The sequence below is a fragment of the Daktulosphaira vitifoliae genome, unplaced genomic scaffold (assembly GCF_025091365.1).
Source record: "Daktulosphaira vitifoliae isolate Bord-2020 unplaced genomic scaffold, ASM2509136v1 Scaffold_5, whole genome shotgun sequence".
Taxonomy (NCBI): Eukaryota; Metazoa; Arthropoda; class Insecta; order Hemiptera; family Phylloxeridae; genus Daktulosphaira; species Daktulosphaira vitifoliae.
Genome location: NW_026099576.1, coordinates 33,201,517 through 33,213,897, shown reverse-complemented (window position 1 = coordinate 33,213,897; position 12,381 = coordinate 33,201,517). Strand labels below are relative to the sequence as shown.

At 23.8% G+C, this 12,381-nt stretch overlaps 1 long non-coding RNA gene across 2 annotated transcripts; it reads left to right on the top strand.

Moving 5' to 3' along the window:
• The first annotated feature begins 6,941 nt into the window (after nucleotides 1–6,941).
• Nucleotides 6,942–12,346, top strand: LOC126908020 (uncharacterized). Of its 2 annotated transcripts, none has more exons than XR_007704683.1 (3): nucleotides 6,942–7,156; nucleotides 10,683–10,828; nucleotides 11,706–12,346. It is a non-coding gene; the product is annotated as an uncharacterized LOC126908020 (long non-coding RNA). The 2 variants fall into 2 exon arrangements; XR_007704684.1 differs by lacking the exon at nucleotides 6,942–7,156 and adding an exon at nucleotides 8,504–8,592.
• Nucleotides 12,347–12,381: the final 35 nt, after the last annotated feature.

Below are 12,381 nucleotides of genomic sequence, written 5' to 3'. Positions count from 1 at the left end.
ACTTTTTTCACTTAAATTTTTTAAATGTTCCGGAAAGTCTGACACTTTTATCTATATCTTAAATTAAAGCTAACGTAATGTACTATTTTATTTAAAAAAATTTCGGAGTTAATTTTGTCTTCACGATGAAATTGACTACCGTATACTATTTTTGTGTGAAAATTCTCGATTTTATATTTTACATTTTTTACTTTAAAATGCTATAACTTTTTGAAAAATGTATGGATCAGCACAATTTTTTTATGAGAAATAATATTTTTTAATAATCTCTTTTTCATTCGACATACTTTATCTTAATCAGGATATTAATAAGGAAATAGCAGATCATGTAACTTTTGGAATAATCCACCAATTTTCGAAAAATAAACACAAATTTTGAACTTGTAAGATTCATAGAATGGGATACTGTCTAAGAAGGAGTGGAGGGACCCCCCCACAATCTTTTCATGGTAAACAAATTATGGAAAATGATACAAAGGCCCAAAATTGTTGGCCCCTCCAATAAACATTTTCTGGCTACGTGCCTGTTCCGAACTACATTTCAAAAAATGTTACTGACCTTTTATTAACTCTTTAAAATTAGAATACAAAATATTGAGTATCCATTTTATACTAAATTTAATTAATATATGTATTTATTCATGTATTATACTTATAAATCATAAAACTTGTAATCAGGATGTACTTAACGAAATTGGAATTAATGTTACTTTTGGAATAGTTTAACAATTCCTTCTAAAATTTGAACATTATCTACAGATTTTTATTGGAGCGTTTTTTATGATAGTGATTTTAATCACTGTCAGATATTATTTTTATTTGTCTCAACTATATTACGTTTCCAGTATAACGTGACTTCACTGTGCTGTGTTTTTTCTTTTACATTTTTTTTTTTTTATTAATTCTTATTTGTAGGTGTTGGATACCAGATACTCTATGGTCAACTGATATTACTAGGGAAGGGATAAGTGCAGTGGTTTCCCGTTGCCTTCTACATTTGGGACATGGTGCTTTTACCTCCGTAAAAAGCACGTATGGTCACCCATCCGTACACTACGGTGGCAGGCGTAGCTTAACACTAGGGTTTTGTCTTAGTTAGCACAGCACTGTTTTTTATTCGTGTTTCACAGCTATACACTCTATACATTGCATGTTGCAATATTTTTTCTCATCTTAATATTAGGCTATATTTTTGTAATTATCTATATTATTATATATTATATTACTATATATGTTAAATATTCCTTTTGTCATAGCTATCCCTTAGGTACCACTATAATGTTTATAAACTTAAAGTGGCCTTTAAATTAAGATTCTGCATAAATTATTTCAATTTATATTTATGAACACTAATGGAAAGAGAACTTATAAAAGAGTGAGAATTTTCAAATTTATTCACAATGAATTTATATTTCGTTACATAAGACATTCAATATTGTTTACTGCGATAGAATAAAAATACGCAATTAATAAACTTGTTGTATAAGATGTTTAAAGAAAATACTATTTATTTTTTCTAGTAAGTACAACAGATAATATTACATAGTTACACAATAAAAAATGAGAAATGAAATACCCTTATAGGTATTTTATTTTTAGTCAACAAATTCCGAATTGGTTCATGAGCTTAATATATTACATGTATACAGATTGGTACATATCTTATGAATATATTTTGCAATTACAAATAATATTTAAAAAATAAATTTTTTTATTAAAATTTTTTTTAAGATTTGAAGATAGCCATTTTATATTTACGTTTTAAAGATAAATTATAAATAAAAAAAACATATTTTATGTAGTCCTATGTTGTAAACATTTAATAAATATAATGTAGAATCTACATTATAGATCATAAGTTATATTAATTGTCAATTAGGTCTGTCCCACTCAGTGTATATATATATAATTTATTTTACTTATTACATAAAAAAAAAGAAAATAATTTTCATAAAGTTTGTGCTGTTGACATAGCTTTTTATTTTAAACAGTAATATAATGATCATTGCTTTATTATTAAAATTGTAAAGAAAAATCTCTCATGACAATGAATTATTACTTTTGTTTAATTAATTTGTTTTATTTTCAGAAATGAAATAATAATAATGATATATTGATGATAATGTGTTTGAAAAATGTTCAGAGGTTTTTATAGGTTATAATTTGATTTATTATTAGAAAACAACGCACGTGGTACCCCTAATTATATATTTATTATTTATTTGTAATATTTAGAAGCATCTAGTTAAATATTTCATATTTATTCTATACAGGGTAATTTTTTTATCATAACCCACTCAATTACTTACAGAATAATAATAATTAAAAAATTTTTTTTTATTATTATCTTTAGTTACACATTATTCTTGAATTATTAACTATGTAATACTTTTTAAGTTCATCCCTTATGCCTGGTAAGGGTGTCAACTTTGTTTTTTTAAATGGTAACACATATTTTTAATTTAATAAAATGTTTGAGTTTTTAATTCAATAGTAAATGGCATTTGAATTTTTAATAAAACTTAATTTGTTTATTAGATATAAACATTTAAAGTTTCAAATAATACACAAGGAATTACAAATACAGGTAGCTAATTGGTTTTTTATGATATTGCTATCATAGTCACGGATTGTTTATTATCAATTATGACTATCAATAGATATACTTTTTACAGTACAGTTAGTGTATTTATAAACTCATAACAATGTGCCTTACTACAATTGATAATAACAATGCTGTGTACCTGCTAATATCGATGTTATAAAAAACCAATTAGCTACCTGTATTTGTAATCCCTTGTGTATTATACCTATATATTAACTCAAAAATTTGAAACTTTAAATGTTTATATCTAATAAACAAATTAAGTTTCATTAAAAATTCAAATGTTATTTACTATTGAATTAAAAACTCAAATATTTTATTAAATTAAAAATACGTGTTACCATTTAAAAAAACAAAGTTGACACCCTTACCAGGCATAAGGGATGAACTTAAAAAGTATTACATAGTTAATAATTCAAGAATAATGTGTAACTAAAGATAGTAATAAAAAAAAAAATTTTAATTATTATTATTCTGTAAGTAATTGAGTGGGTAATGATAAAAAAATCACTCTGTATACTGATCTATAGTAAAAAAAAACCATAATGGCTACGCTATTAGTTGCTACAAAATTCTATATATCGTCGTTTTATAATTTTTTTTTCCTAACCAAAAAAAAATATTAAACACATGTATACTCTAAATTAAACTCTAAGTTAAACTCAAAAGCATATCTAGATTTTTTATGGATATAGATATTCACCTTTTTAAACAGCGTAGTTGTCTAACTATGAATCAAACAATAATCTAAAAAAAATAAAACATAATATACTTCTTTTTATTTTAAAAAATAGTATCCTACGTTCTATAGTTTAAAATAAATTTGGTCTTATTTCCCTACACACTCCTTAAAATTATATAAATTTATAATTTAATAGTCAAATTTAAAAAAGGTCCTCAACAGTTTTTTTTTATCATTCTGCTCATAAATAATTTTTAAATACACAAATTTTTTGTTAATAATTTGAGTCCCAACATTATATTTTTTTTTGAAAAAAACTGATTAAAACATTGTATTTCCGGCTAACAACAGCATGTTTAAAAAAATATTATGTTTTCGAGTTTTAAGAATTTTAATTACTTATATGATAACTAAACATTAAATAAAAAATACTAATAAATTATAAAATAATAACAATAAGTAAATATACAATTGAATAATACAGATACATGTTTCAAAAACTCAAATGCCGAATTAAAATTGTACTGAAATTTCGGTGTTGGTCAAGGTTACAGTTTATCGAATAAAAATATATTTAGGTTTTCATAACTTTAAACAAAACGGAACAAATATATTTTAAAAAGATGTTATTTTTTAATTAAACAGATTTGTTTTTACACACTTCAATTCCAACTATAAATATAAAAAATTTATATCTTGTTCGACATATGTACTTTTGAATATGAAATGTTTTGTGGTATTAAATTAAAGAAATTTTAATGATCTAAATAAAATATTGGCTTGAATATATACGAGTATAATGTAGTTTATGATAAAATTGATAAACTAATTTTTCTAGTAGAAGATCGATCAGGTAACTGAATACTGAAATTCTTTCCGTTGAATCGATAAAAAGACTATTAAGGTCAAATATCTAGAAAGTTTGAAACCAATAACCTTTGTAATATTACCGAACTTTCCTTACGTCTTTATTTCATTTGTATATTATTTAAGTATGACGATACATAATACTGTTTTATAATGTTATGCCATTAAGACTCAATTACGACTTAAAAGGAAATAATTATAAAGCAGTCGTCTCTGACATATTAATCTGACAAATTAATAGCAATAACATTTATTTATTAATATTATGTTTATAAATTAATGTGTTTTTATTGATTTCTTAATTCATATTGTTATATTATGTTCTTTTTTTTAGTCAGACGATTGTCATATTTTGTGACACGAGTCAAAGGGACACTTGTAAANTGGAAATTGCAGTATTCACAGTTAAGTTATTTAACAAATTAATAGCAATAACATTTATTTATTAATATTATGTTTATAAATTAATGTGTTTTTATTGATTTCTTAATTCATATTGTNAATCTGACAAATTAATAGCAATAACATTTATTTATTAATATTATGTTTATAAATTAATGTGTTTTTATTGATTTCTTAATTCATATTGTTATATTATGTTCTTTTTTTTAGTCAGACGATTGTCATATTTTGTGACACGAGTCAAAGGGACACTTGTAAATTTGATAAGAATAATAGTGGTCTGAATGATAATAATATTAGACTAATATGAAAACGCGGCTTAAAATAGCTAAATATCGACGGGAGTTATAATCCTTTATTTTGTGAAAGTGTGTATAAAATATTAAAAGGTATTTCAAAAGATGATATTGGACATTATGCATTTCAAATGGCCTAAAGAGATTATTTATACGGCTTTCAAGTATTATCGATAAATGGAATTTTTTTTTGTATTTTCCTGAACATGAAATATAATTTTGCTTTACTTTTATCATCTCTTCAATTTCTTTCAAAATCTTTCAATATTTTTAGGAAAGTGTATTGCACATGTGGAAAATATTTTTGATAAAATTATAAGAAAATAATGTTTTTAACTATTCTGTTTATTTTAGCTTCGATGCGAAGCTAAGAAGGTATTAATTTTACCATGATGTGTTCTTTTTTTTTTTTTATGTTTGTTGCCACTTTTTTTCAGCTCTCACTGGACCGAATTCTTTCAACAATACGTCAAAAGATCACAAATCGTATTTAGTTGAAGACATTACCATTAAAAATTGAAAAAATTTCCCTTTTTCCCGCAAATGGGGGAAATATACAAAAAAATTACAAATTTAAAAATCGGTAAATTTTGTCTTTTTTTCTTAAAACTTCTATAACTTTTTCAAAAATAAACAAATCAACATAATTTTTTTTTATAATAAAACCTTAGATATTTCCCTTTCATTTGATATCATTTTTTTGAAAATCTAACACTTAACCTTCTCATTGGGAAGGATTTAAAATGGCAACTTTTTTACAATAACTAACTTTTTCAACTTAATTTTTGAAAATGTTCCGGAAATAGAGCGTCCTTTAAACATATATCAAATTAAAGCTTATTTTATGTACTATAAAATGAAAAAAAAAATTTGTCCCGACATTTAATCTTCTGCATGTAAACGGCTAACCTAGTTAAATAAACGTTACTTAGTGTTAAAATTTTTGATTTTAAATTTTCAACTTAAAAATGCTATAACTTATCGAAAAATGTAAGTATCAGCAAAAATTTTTTTTTTTCCTAAATACATTATAAGTACATCTTTCATTTGACATACATTTTATTGAAATTGGACAATTTCCCCTTATATAGGGGTCGTTCAAAACTTGAAACATTGTATAAAACATAGAACTTTTTCAACTGAACTTTTGAAAATGTTCCGGAAATATTGCGTCCTTTAAACAAAAGTTTAAAGTTCATAAGTCATTAGAAAATTAAACTTATTAAAATTTTTTTATTTTTTTCAAGTCAAAATAGTAATTTTTAAATTTGAGTTAGCTTAAATAGCTAATTTTATCAAGCTGCGGAAGCAACGAACCGTTGTCAAATCAGTAACACAAATGTCTTTCATGCTTACGGTACGAGGTTCAAATCCTTCAACGGCTATTAATATTTTGCATTTTTTTTGAGTTAGAATAAAATTTTCAAATCATCTGATATTTATCTCATTTAGATTCAATAACTTCAATAAATATAAAGGATCCTATCACTATAGTGTCCCCTCGTGAGAAGAAATTTATATTCATATTAATATTATTTTACTATGTGGTTCTTTTTGTGGATACGATACATTTTGCCAACCCTCACTAGACCTACTTTTTACAACGATACGTCAAATGATTACAATTCGTATTTAGTTTAAGTTATTACTCTTAAAAATCGAAAAAATATTCCTTATTCAAATAAAAAGTAGCTTAACCAGCTTTTTCCATACAAACAATTAAAATCATTAATTTCTAATATTCTTAAAGTATTTATTGTCAAATTAGATTTGATATGATAAAAGTATTCAACTACAAAAGTAAATAATTTTACTTTGTAATTTATTAATTTTTTAAATCTATTTGTGTGTACTACTACCAGTCTATAATATTCCAAATTTTTTTGTAACATGTTACTATATAAATTATAAATTAAAAAAAAAAATGATTTTTAGTTTCACCTGAATTTAACGATGGATTTTTACAATTATAATCAAATTTTATAATACGCTCAATTGAGTAAATATTTTTAACAACTTTTTTTTATTGGTTTTTTTAGATATATAATCATTAAAATTAATTGAATTCTAAATATTTCCATTGTAGAATCTTTTTGAACGCCAAAAGTTAATTAGAAATGATTACTATGATTTTTATTTAAGTGATCTATTACGATAAAAATGTAAAAAAAATCGAACTTTACTGATAAATGTACTGTAAATAGTAATTATAAAATTTCCTGATTGCATATTAATCTTAACAATTTCATTTTTTTCTATTTAATAATGTCAATTTCAAACTTGCAAGTTGAGCTAGAAGTTATGGTAATAAATTCATTTTTTTTTTTATTAAAACTTTCACTTTTAAGGACAAAAAAAAGTAGGTTCAAAATTATTACTTTTAACATATTAAAAATCAAAATCAATAATAATTTGAAAACAATTAATTTTAAAAATTATATAATATATAATTAAAAGAATTACTAATCTGGGTATAATTAAGGAAATAGAAGTTGATGTTGCTTTTATAATGATACATCAATTTCTTAGAATTAAACACTATTTACAGATTTGCATCGAAGCGTTTCTTATGATAGTGATTTTAATCACTGTCAGATTAAATCTATACTGGACCCAACTATGCAACGTCTCCACTATGCCGCGACCCCACTGTGCTGGGTTTTTTTAAATTTGTTTTGGTATAGAAATTTTTTTTTGCTAAAAAAAAGACCACATAACAGGAATTTGTTTTTAATTTTAAATTTAATTGCGGTTTACATTGGTCTAACTCTTATATGATATGTTTATTTTACAAAGAACAATACAAATAATTGTTGAATGCCCGTTAGTTCATTTGAAAACATATTTCTTTTACAGATATTTGTATGCCTGTGTGTACCGATAAGCTTTTGTTATCGTGTTGTTCAAACAAGCTAAATGATTATTTTTCTAGACATTTTGATCCAATTTAATAATATTTAAGTACACGTACTTCGAACAACCGTAATTCCGTAATTTATTATGCATATAGTAAATAATTTGCTTTGTGCCTTTTGGCCGCCAACGCGTAGTGGCCTAAAAAAATAATTTTTAAATTGATCCCTACGACAACGCCAACTTCCACGTGGAAAGCAAACAGACATTGAGATTTCGCGTAGTTACCGAATAAACAAATGGAAAATAAATATTTATTTAGCAAATATTACGCATTCAGAAAAAATCTTTAAATCAATGAAATGACATTTTTCATTTAAATTGTAATGTTTAGTGTTGAATTAACAACAGATTTTATTAACTCAATGGTAATTTCATTGATATTAAGACAAGTTACATCATTATTTCAAAAATATCGCATTTACTCGCATTTAATCGTATAAATATTTTATTTGATTTTTGTATAATTTCTTATTTTTTCAAATCATTATGTCGCTGAAAAAATAACAAATTATTATCATCACAATTATCATTCAAATGTTATTTATAAAGAAAAGTATTGTTATTATCATACCAAAATCATTTTTTAAGCTATTCTGTTACTAATAAATAATTATTTTTAAAATTATTTACTTAAATGTTAATGTATTTGTGTAATCTAAAAGCATTACATGTTTTGTATTTATCATTTAAAGTATTTTATTTTTTCGTCTATTTTCAATATGTGTTTTTTAGTATTTAGAATACATCAAAATTTTATATTACAAAATATATTTATAAAAAAATACGTACATATATTCTGTAATTATGAAATTTAAGCATAAAAAGTAAAAAAAACTATTCAGTCTTTTTAAATCAATAATATTTTACTATATGCATTATATTAAAAAAAATACGTAATATATGTTTTTGAACATCATATTCTATAACAAAACAAAATTTCTTTATGTAAGTTATTTCTAAACTGTGAAATTGACTAAAGTCTCTTGTTTCCTGGGCGAGAGATTCCCGACTGAGGTAATCGTAAAAAATTCCATTTGAGTATCTTAAAAAGTTGTTAACATTAGCAATTTTAATAATATTAATAATAATACTTTTGTAAAATGCTTGTTTTTCGTATTGCTAATAATATTAAAAAACAAGGGCTAAAATAATACTATATATATTACACAATATGACGATGAATGTAATAATGATTAACCAAAAAACATTTTTTTTGAATTCCGTTTAATTATGAATTACTTGTATTAAAATTCAGAAAATTAGCTAAATATTGAAAGTTACATAGTTGCCAAAATAATTTAAACACATTTAAGTAATATTAATGATACTTCCTAACAAGTTATAAAATTAATAGAAGAAACTAACACACGTTTCACTAAAAATGAAAATCAAAAGCAGTATGTGTTGAAAGTAAGTTTTTTAATAATAGTTTATTGAAAAATCTAAAGTTACATTGTAATTGTTATTTATTAGGTAGTGTAGCAATATCGTAATAATTATCCTAGCCATAGAAAAAATATTTCAATCAAACATGTTGAAAAATAATTACTATACACTGTCACTATAACTGTGTTTATATTTTACTTGTTTGCAATGAAAACAAAAACTTAAATATTTTTTTTCAAAAAAAAGAGGCTAGTATTTAAAATATGGTTTAAGAAACTTATTTATATTACACCGAATATGATGTTCAAAAACAAATCTCACGTGTTATTTGGAATATCATCCATCTAGTAAAATAATATTAATTTTGAAAAAATCAAGTGATTTTCTTGTACAGTATTCACAGTAAAAACTGTTTTATTATATAATAGATTGACATAATAAATACTTCTACAGAGTGTCAAAACAAGTACAAAATATTGATTTTTTAAATTATAAATGCGTGTTTTTGTTGTCTAACACGCACATGGATATATTTTGAATTGTTTATGGAAAAATAACATATTAAAACTTCTATGTAAATGTTTTCCGAATTTATAAAAGCCATAAAATAAATACTCGAACATATACTTCTTTAATTTTTCAAAATTGCTTCGAAACTTTTATCGTAGAATATAAAATGTATAAATTTTATCAAATTCATCTCTGTGATCATTACTTAATACAATACTAGTTCACTGGTATCATCAATTAGTATAACAAACCTAATTGTAAATTGTTACTTTTTTTTTTTAATTACAGAATTCCACAAATATCAAAATTACAATAAATTACAGAATCACCATTAGAAAAAAGTTTACTATAATTAAGAATTTTGCGTTTATCCTGCTCTTATAATTATATAATATTCCTCCATCTTTCTAAAACCACAACAAGATCATATAATACTGCGAAATCCTAGATTCTTTCTCCAGCCTCAATCTTCCCACTAAAACCATACCATTACTAGGTATTCCTTGCATCTCCTCATCTCTCTACAAAACACTTTTATCTATTTCAACACATACTACTTTAGGTGCATAGGCACTTATTATATTCAACACTTTTTTCTTGAAAATTAATTTTACGACTATAATTCTGTCACTTTTCCTAACTACCTCTACTACTTTACTTTTCATCTCCTCATCCATTATTATCCTTACACCTTTCTTCATATCGGTATTACTTGAGTATATTATTTTATAACCCTATCTTGTTTCCCTTCCTTCCACTTAGTTTCCTATATACAAGAAGTATTAACTTTTCTCCTCTTAAATACTTCTTTTAACTCTCTACTCTTACCAGTTAATGTTCCAACATTGCACGTATCTTTACTTTTTTTGTATATATGTTGATACTTGATAAAATGCATATTTTTAATCGCGTTTATCATAAAATCTTTTGTGTTTACGAATTTGTCTAAGAATTACAAGCATTTTGATGAAAACAATTTTTTATTTTCTTTTTTAACATTTATTTTCTATTGTTTTAGGAAGGCAGAATAGTGTAATCATATACAGGTCGCATCTTTAATTACTACAACGGGTAGACAGGTTGAATTCATAAAAGTAAATAAATAGGGGAGATCGATATGCCAAACTAAGTTTTAATCGAATAATTTACAGGAAAATTAAATTTGTAATTATATTATGAACAAATTTGATTAGTAAATTTAATTATAAATAAAATTTTTAATTATTTTTCTATCAGTTTATTGTTTTATTTTATCTTGTCCTCATATAAAATGTCAAACACAATTTCTTTATGCAATAAATTGATTATAAACTCTTTGAAAATTAAATAAAATATTTTTATATATCTAATAATAAAGTAAAATAAATTAATATATTAAAAATATATCAATTGTAATTTCATTTTTTTATGATGGGAGATCACTCCACCTACACAATAAAAACTGTTTCTGTTGTATTGTATATATCTGTGATAAATTTTCATGAATTTATGTGTCTCATAAGTGGGCCAAACAAATTTTATTAATTAATGTATAAAGTTCCGAACCCTAGGCCATAAACATTACTACATTTTGTATGTCGTTTTTTTCGTGGTACCCCTAACTATTACAATATTTCAATAAGTCAGCTCACTATATAAAATAATAAGTTGAATGTTATTATTACTTTTAGCTTCGATGCGAAGCTGAGAAGGTATTAATTTTACTATGATGTATTTTTTTTTTATTTATTTTCCTTTTAATGCATCTATATATTATTTGGATAAATATTTATTTAATAAAACAAATGTGGTTAAGGTTTGAACAATTTTATTTATTGTTCAATTTTAAGGAATTGATGATTATAAAAAGTAACTGTATTGTAGTAACAGGTATATAATATAATTAACACATAAAAATTTGACACTAAGACAATTAATTCTACTAAATTATTACAAAGTTATAATGCCGCATTTGAAAATTGTTATTCTTATCTATTCAGTTTGTTTCTTAGCTTCTATTGTAGTAAGTAACGTTTTTTCAATTTAAGATTTTATTTTTCAGATTATTATCCAAACCTTATATTATTAGATTTGTAGTCTCAGCGAAAAACAAATTATGGATTATGATAAATTATTATTTAAGACTTATGACTTTGAGACTCTAAATAAAAGTTTAATGGAAAAATATGGTGTGAAAGAAACGTTTACAAATTATCTACATTTTGGTAATCACTTTAAAAATTACTTATAGTTTTGATGTTTACGCTATCATAAGAATAGGCATTTAAACGTGTGTATTTTAAAACTACAATAACTTTTAAATCACTGATCCTCATGAAATTATAGTAGATTATACCCAAAATATAAACTTTCTTTGGTTATACTTTTTGCGAAAATCTGATAAAAAACCTGAGTACAGGGTGGGTTTGAAAAAGAATACACACGCATGTAAATTTATATCTTTGTTGAAAACTTCTTTTTAAACCTATATCAAATTTAAAATTTTTGAGACTAATTTACTATAAAAAACCCAGCACAGGGGGGTCGCGGCACAGTGGTGACGTGGCATAGTTGGATCAAGTATAATGATATCTGACAGTGATTAAAATCACTATCAAAAATAAACGCTTCGATGCAAATCTTTAGATAGTGTTTAATTTTAAAAAAATTGGTGTTTTATTCCAAAAGCTACTTGATCTGCTGGTTCCTTATTAATATCTCGATTAAGATAAAGTATG